This window comes from Austrofundulus limnaeus, unplaced genomic scaffold (assembly GCF_001266775.1).
Source record: "Austrofundulus limnaeus strain Quisiro unplaced genomic scaffold, Austrofundulus_limnaeus-1.0 Scaffold462, whole genome shotgun sequence".
Lineage (NCBI taxonomy): Eukaryota > Metazoa > Chordata > Actinopteri > Cyprinodontiformes > Rivulidae > Austrofundulus > Austrofundulus limnaeus.
Genome location: NW_013952864.1, coordinates 15131 through 23808, shown reverse-complemented (window position 1 = coordinate 23808; position 8678 = coordinate 15131). Strand labels below are relative to the sequence as shown.

General features: G+C 37.3%; 1 long non-coding RNA gene across 1 annotated transcript in view; it reads left to right on the top strand.

Annotated features, from left to right (window-relative positions):
* Positions 1-8452, top strand: part of LOC106529723 (uncharacterized) — a 57942-nt gene extending 49490 nt beyond the window's left edge. Inside the window, exon 3 of the long non-coding RNA XR_001311671.1 lies at positions 7636-8452. This is a non-coding gene — a long non-coding RNA (uncharacterized LOC106529723). The remainder of the gene's footprint in view (positions 1-7635) is intronic.
* Positions 8453-8678: the final 226 nt, after the last annotated feature.

The following is an 8678-nucleotide window of genomic DNA, read 5'->3' as shown; positions in this document are numbered from 1 at the left end:
CTCTCTCTCTCTCTCTCTCTCTCTCTCTCTCTCTCTCTCTCTGTTTCTCTTTGTTCTTTGCTTTAAATATATTTTTTGAAAGGATTTGTATTCAGAAAGTGAATAATTTAGATGAAAAGCTGTTATTTTCTTTATAAAAACCTACGCTACTACAACAAATTCATTTTTTAATGTGCACCTGTTATGTTTATAGTCATTATGCAAATAAAGGCATATATTTAAGGCTTATTTTGAATTAACTGTCTTGATAATGATTAGAGGAAAACTGTGACTATAATAAACTTTCCCACCTGGAGAGAACCGTGTGCAGGTGGATGTTTACCAGCTCACAGTGTCATGTTGTAGTGCAGTCTGCCTGATGTTTGCTGAAAACCTCCCATCGTTTTATTGTTGCTTAATTCCTGCATGATTTTTTTTTCTCTTTTTATTTTTGGTACATAAAGCAAGTTTGTTTGCGTAGATTAAAATTTAGTCATGCTGGGGCTTGAGATTTTTTTCCTTTACCTTCACAATAAAAAAGATTTATTTTTCATTCTCATATTGTGTTCTAAAAATAATTTCATGAGAAAATCATCACCTTTTGTACTTGACCAGGGTGAGCCCTGCCTTTAGCCCAGTGGCTCGAGGGATAATTTTTTGTTAAAGTTTGAAATAAGTCAATAATTCCTAAGTGATGTATTAAAACAAAACCACATAATTTTCATTTTTAAGACATTTTCGCCTAAACTACAGTCTACTCTATTTGCCTGGTTGTACTTCAGTTCTCCAAAAATACAAAAGAGTATTTTATTACCATTTAGGATAATCCACACTTCTCATTAACACCTTGAACATACAGTAAAGTACATCAGTACAAAGCAGCATGCTAAAGCAATTTTACAGCATTGAGTTCATTTCCAACCACTCTGTCTCTGTTGCTAATGATCAGCACACTCTAAAAACATAATCTTTGCTGCCAGTGAGGCACTGAAGCACTTTCACGTCAGCGGTCACCACAGTGCTGCAGCTGCGGGCTGGTTTGATAGAGGGAAGTGGAGACCCACACTGGCTGCCCCCTACCTCGTTTTAGTCCGGCTGACTGATCATCTGCATACATTAACCCACAGACGGACCAACTCCAACTGTCCCTCTGGACTTTTTATTAATGCAGTTTACAGCTCATTTTGAAGCAGAAACAAGCAACAGCATGGAGACTGATTTTAGTTTTAAAAAGGCAAACAAAAGACGAAATCACTAACTGGCTGGTTTTCAGGCAAATAATTCAGATATCAGCTGAAAATAGCGAAGCAGAGAATCTCGCCGTGAAAGCAAAACAGAGTGGTAAAAGGTCTTAACATAAGCAGTGCAAATCTATTATGTATCTGTGCCCCCAGAGGAGGCAGCAGGTACACAGAGGAGCATGTGTGGAGGAGGAGGACCGATGCACAAACAAGCAGAGATACGTCCAGCAGGAGAGCGGCAGCGAAGCCTGAACAAACAATGGCACAGCTGGACTTAGATGGACAGCTCTGCTCTGAGAAAAAAGATAAGGCCACGCTGACCTTGGGTTTGTTGTTAACTTCATGTTTACCTTTATTGCCGTCTTCACGTGGAGCTGCAGGTTGAGGATCTTAAGTGCCCATTGTCCTCCAGTGTGCCCTGGGCTGGAGAGGCAGAGGAAGCAGGCAGAAGGCTGCGAGGTGGCTGCCTGTGGAACCCCAGGCTTTACTCACCACCTGTCTAGACATTAAAAAGATAACATCCCCACTTTTAATCCACGCTGGAGGTGATAATTTTTTGTGTTTGTGTGACTGTTTATCTGTACACACGTCTGCCTCCCTTTGCAATACTATGTGCTCTGTTAACACTCGAGCTACGGCAAATTGCAAGACAAACGGTACACAATGCCCCTATTCTTCGCTTGGCAGCGGTTTGTGGCCGCTGATGAAGAAAAAGCCATCTGTCCAAACTGATGTGTCCTGCAGCTACTGCATTATTTTCAATCACAACGAGCACTTTAATGCAGAATCACTTCCCTGAGGTGATAAAACAGCGCTTGTACGAATTTAAGTCATGCTTTCAGTCATTCAGATTTGCTCGAGGTTATTCAGTTGTTAGTGCGATTCAAATGTCAGGAAAAAAAGGGGAAGCGTTGCCACTGGTTGTTCTGTTTCACGCATTGTCAGCCTTCAATTTTTACAGATGAGATCTTGCACTTGCTTTTTTTATTCATTTCATTTTAAAAGCATGATAATTACTGCTGGCACTTTTGAAATGGCAGTAGATTTAGGTAGGAATGATTGGCAGGGTTAATGCTTGAGGCTGCACTTGTTCCTGATGGATAAGGAATTAAGAAGGCAGAAGATGATTGTATTGGATTTAGATAAAAAAATATGATACATATCTAGAGTTTTGCTGCAATGACTTTCCACAAAAGTCTATAAATGATTTTCTCAACTGCATCCTGATAAAGCCCCAAAACATCTACAGGGTTTGGTCAGGTCTTTATCTTAATAAGATCCAACTTTTTTTTATTTTTTTGTGTGTGGACAATTCAGAAAATTCAAGAAAATTTTCTCTGAATTATTACACAACACTTTACGGAGGGAAATTGCATGCTTCTCGATCATCTTGGGAAGTTATTGAAATTGTATACCATTTAAATCAACCCAGTTCTGTAGGCTCAGGGTTGAAAGGTTTGTAGATCGTATATAGAACACTGCTCGATTGCAGTGAAGCAACAAATTTCTTGAAGTTAGTCACAAAAAACAGTTTTATTCCAAAATAGTTGCTGCAGCCATGTTGTAGTGGCTCATATAGTTGTAGTTTTTTTGTTTATTTGTTTGATTTCTGTCGAAAAACTGCAACTGGTAATGTTCTATCCAGATTTCAGTGCAACAATAGTAATATGTGAAAAACCTTATTTTTGGAGCTTGATGATCTTTTTAAATACATTTAAATAGGATCTTGGTCAGAGTCTTGATCTTTTTTGTTGTTTTTTTTAATGTATTCTATTTTGTTTTATTGGCTTTTATATAGTTTTACCTGATGTTATCTTGTTTTAGTCTGATATTGTATTTAGAGTTGGGAGTTTTCATTGAAAACCTGGTCACTTTTTTAATCATGTGTCTACTTGTCCTTGCTATATGTCTTGTGTTTTGCTTGGAACAAATCTGACTCACTTTCACTGTAATCAAATTTACCTGCGGGTACAAATAAAGCTGATTTGATTGATTTTATTGATTGATTTGAAGTAGAATAAATCACAATAGTGGACACACTGTGGATTTTTTAACACAGCTGCCCAGATTATTTCTTTAAAGGAGACATAACGTGCTATTAAATCCTTTTTCACATTTGAATCAACCAGGGAGTTTATATAAAGTGGAACTGCAATGCTTTGGTCTGAATTCCTCCTTATTGTAACTCCACATGCCCCGCCCATTATCTGAGGCATGTCTCAGATCAAATCATTTTGAGGCTGTCTCTTCAAATTGAAACAAGACACTTCACACCCCTGACTATAAAGTGACGCAGAGTTTCGTGATGTAATCATTCAGAAAAAGTCATAAAAATAGAAACAAAAACTGAATGGGTTGAAAAATATTATCCAACAGAATATAAAGGTACCTTAGGCAGCACCAGGAGAGACTAGTTTCAACTTTTCTGCACTCCTGGAGACTCCCAAGTACACAACAAACACATTTAACGGCTACAAAAGTGAATTTTGCATGATGTGTCCCCTTTAAGGCAGTGATGAGCTTGTTTTATAATGACCTCATGAGCTCATAGTTGCAGGCGGATGGTGTCTCCTGGCCATTTTAATAAGATCATTTATTTTAATGGGTAATACCAGAAGTGGGAGAAAATGATCCAATGCGTTGCTTGGGTGAGCGTATTATTATAACAAATTGTTGGATTTTATTGCAACAGAAGACTTAAGTTCGACTGAGGCAGTTTCCTCTTCAATATATTGTTTCACACAATTTACTTGTTTTTGTCCCTACGTCACATATAAATAACCATCTTACAAGCTCACGAGTTAAAACGTAAAACTTTATGCATTTTAAGCAAACAAATACAGTTTTTGTGAAAGCTTTTTTAAAATTTGATAATGCAATGCCCAGTATTTTTTAGAATCTCTGACCATAATGTGAACTACCGCTTAAATATTTCCCTCTGAAATATTTTCCAGTGAGAAGACATCTGGATCCTGACATAATCTGTTGATGTATTTAGGAATACCTCCTGCTCATTATTGACTGAACAAATACAAACTAATCCATAGATGCTCGCTGCCTCGCAGTTTGAATTGAGTTCTTTGAGTGGAGATGCTCAGTGTGTGTGAAGTTTGACGGAGAGCTCTGCCACCTGTTTGGCCCTCATCTCCTCACTGCTCAGTGAGGCACAAGATGAAGCGCTTTACATCTTAGCGATCCTCCCACTCCTGCTCATCACTCTTCATAATACCCCTCCCATCACCTCAGTAATCTGCTAAGCAAAATGAGCAATGCCCCGATCTCACCGCCACCTCCCCAAAAGCCAAGACACGCTTCATTTCAATTTGGCACTGACAGTGATGAGACAAGAGAGAGCCCACCCCCATCCTCAGCGCGCGACAGTGAAGCAACACACACACGGGCTCTGCCACGCGGCGCCGTTTAAGCTACAAATTTATTCTCGGCACCAGCAGATGGCTAAGAAGTCCAGCACCAACTTAATGTTCTGTTTAGTTTTCATTATGCGAGCTGACATAAAGCCTCACATGATTAATGCTTTGAATGGTGAGAAGTCTCTTTAAAAAAAGAAAATAACATAAATTCTAAATAAATTTACGTTTTGATGTTTAAACATGATGAATGGATTACTGGAGGAGGCAAGCATTGGTTCATGGTCCAGAAAGCATCAGTTTGAAGTGAGCGTGAGACTAAATAAAACCACAGAGACAAAAAAAAAAAAAAAAAACATCCAGAGAGAGAGAAAAAGCAACAAAACCTCCAACTTAAAAAGACTCCAAAGAGACAAAGGAGCATTACAGGATCTAAAATAACTCCTCAGAGACACAAAATGACCACAGGATGAATCTTAAAGGGGCTCATAAGAGTCACAAAAACATACTAAAGCAAGCAAAGGAACTAAAATATACACAGAGAGAAACATTGGCAAAAAGCAGATAAGTATAAAACAATACAGTAACAATAAGACACAATGTAAGGATGACATTCAAATTACTGTTAATAACAAAAATGATTACAGGAGTAGTTATGTTTTTTATTTAACTCAGTTAAGACAAAATCCAGCCTTCTATGGGTATTTCTTCAGACCAATAATATTATACTCCTGTTTTCCAAAAATGTAACTTCAGAAAATGGACAAAAGTAAATGCAATATTCTTTGCTCTTTGTCAATTAGGTTAATGTGCTGACAAATTCTCATACTCGTTTGAACATGTTTTATTCATCAGAAATCAATAAAACCACAAACAGATGCGAAGGCTGACAAATAAAGTGGATCCATATAAAGCTATACAAATGATGATACAAGAAGATAGAAGGTTTTGGCCTGACAGCAATGTTGTCTCTTAAAGACCAGACTTGAGCATGTTTGTGGTATTTTCGTGACACTGAAGCATGACTTTACTTTTTTCTGCTAAGTAATTGTGAGATACAGCAAAAAAAAATTATAATAATAATAAAAAAATAAATCAAGCCAGTTCGGTGTCTCCCTTCCACCTTCCTGCACAGCATTTTGCCCCTGTCCTTTGCTTCTGTAAATAACTTTTTAGCAGTCGGAGGCGTGGGCTCGCCTTGAGGAAAGGCTCAGTCATCTGTTTCTTCAAGTGGCCATCTCTCTCATCGTCATAGCAGATGTTATGAAGTGCCAGCAGACTTCATTTAATCAGCACAACATCCAAACCAACATGACAAAACTGTGTTTTAAGGAAGAAAAAATACAGCAACAAATACAAAATCGTACAATATGTTGTTTGTAGATGCAACAGGCCGCAACTGTTCTGCACCGTTAGGAAACATATGAATAAAAATAAATGGAATATAAATAAATCTGTCATTTTCTCAAAACTAATTCTACATTAACTCATCCTAAAAGAAACCTTTCATGCAGTTTCAGTAATAGACTTGATAATTGACAGCAAATATAGTCATTTCAGGACACTTTAGTTTTAATGAGCAAACGATAATCTAAAGTTTCTTCCAGAACATCAGCCTGAGATGCAGTGCTTTCAGTGTGATATACTGTATTAATGCCACTCTTTTGTGACAAGTAATTTGAAATAATCCAGTTAGAGCTGCAAAGAGCTCTGAGGATTTGCATTTTAATTATACATTTTGATTCACTGGGCTTGATTACTTTCACTGTTTGGCAGCAGGTTAATTGTGTGAGCTTAGTTCTGCAAGAGTCTGGACTCATTATTTGTGTGAAGAATGGAATGAGGTTCTGGGATTCGAAAGCGTCAAACACTTCTGCAGAGACAACACCTACCTATGTTTGTTTAACACATTTAGGACTTTTATCAGCTGTTTTTGTTTAATCCCTAAGAAAATGAGGGTGAAAACTGCACGTGTTTTCCGAGAGATGAACTGGTTCAACAGGACTGAAAAGTAGTGGAGGGCTTCACCTTCTGTTCCCTTGAGCGGATTTCTCACTGATTTGCATCAGCTGACTCTCATGCATGACCAGGCACCTCGGCTAACTCGGCTCTGCGTGGACCCGGTCCACTGGGAACCCTGTTTAGCTCCGTGTGTGCAGAGGAGGAGAATTAGCGTGGGCTTTCAAAGGACGGACGGTAGAGGGATCTGCTGTGTATCGGAAATCATTCCCACAAGCAGTTCCCAGCGGACAAGAGCAGCCTTCATTTGTTAACATAGTGGGCGTAGAAAGGACATGGATGAAACGTGTCATTATGATTTATTTTGAGATATTTGCATTCACTATACTGTCATTTGTATGTTGTATTTTGCCACCGGGGGCAAAAAAAATGATTAAACATGGATTTTTTTAAACATTAAATCCGAGCTTCAAGCATTGTGTCTAAAACTGTAATTGACTTTGATCAATGCAAAGATAAAAAGAACAACAAAACAAAACCTAGCAAAGCTTCGAGAATGAATTCCTTTTTGGATCGAAATTGTATTTTATTATTCTAAAGTCAGATGAAGTAAAGCATTTAACTAATAATCAAGTTTATAATAACTACACTTTATTTAGCCTTATTTAATCATTAATAAGTGGTATAACCGTCATACTTAAGTTATAAATTAACACATTTTTAATGCTTTATAGACTAATTTAACTTATAACTTATGATCGTCCCTAATTATTGATGTTTTTAAGGTTAACTAACCCTAAAAACATCAATAATTAGGGATGTTTTTAAGGTTAACTAACCATTTAGTAATTATTAAGAAAGGCTAAATAAAGTGCAGTTATAAAGTCTTACCAATATACTGTAAAAACCTTTTTTCAACCTGTTACACTCAACTGATTTTCTTTAAAACATAAAACTAACCAAGTAACTGAAATATAGTCATAAAGAAGCCAATATATAAAATGTGAAAAACTGAAATTGCTTTTTTTTCTCTTTTAATAGGTTCTGATTTTTAATTTTTGTCTTTTTTGTCCCATTATCATTCACAGATTCATCTTTTGTTTTCCCTCCCATGTCTGCTGCTCTCCTGCTGTGCAAATCATCTTCAAACATCTAAAACCCAACCTTTCCATCTTTGGCCATTTGTCAAATTTTAAATGTCAATGTAAAACCTCTTTCTAAAAATTCTGGCAATCAAAGCTGTTCTTTTTTTAAACACCATACTTTTCTTCCTTGTTTGTTGAAATTTAGGAATCACAGTCTGTTGCTCAGTTTTCAGTCAGGGTAGCTGATTTGTCAATGGATGGGCTGGTGGGCTGCTAAGCAAGGGCCAGATGAGACCCCATCTGGTCAGACCCCACATCCTGCCAACTCTCACCCCAGTGGCCCAGGACGTACTCCACTCATCAGCAGCCATCAAAGTGTGGATGCCCACCAGCACACCCTAAGCGGGCTGCCATTTCTTTGAATCCCTCATCTCATTATTGCTATGAGTGATTCAAAGAAAGCTTGGAACTCCTCAATCATTTAACCACCCACAGGTCCCAGTCTAGCCACTTCTCATCCAGTCTGAACAATAAACCTGATCAGACATGGAAAACGTTCTGGGATAACAATAAACTGTAAAGAGATTTGAACCAAACATATTCAGATATTTTGGGGTCACTATAGACCCCTAAATATCTGTCATATCTATTCTATAAAGGTTTTATTCCAGAGTTGCGTTCAGAGACGTAACAAGTTTAAAATGATTTCTATTATCCAAACAAACACTAAACCCCTGACTTCACTGCTGTTTACATTTGACTTTGTCTGGTTGAGATTTTTTAAACACTTTGATTAAAACTTTGATTTAAATGACTGAAATTTTAATGATGTTTACAAGTTAATTCTTCTAATATATCCTTTTAATACATCCTGTTAATGTTTTGCACTCTTCTGACGTAAAGCTTAAACGCAAAACACTTAAAAGTTTGACACACATAAAATAGATGCATGGGAGAAACCTGAACAGAAAAACAAACTTCTACTCACATCTGTGATCCTTCTTTTATTTTTATTTTTATATATTTATCTAAGCACTCTGTGGGTT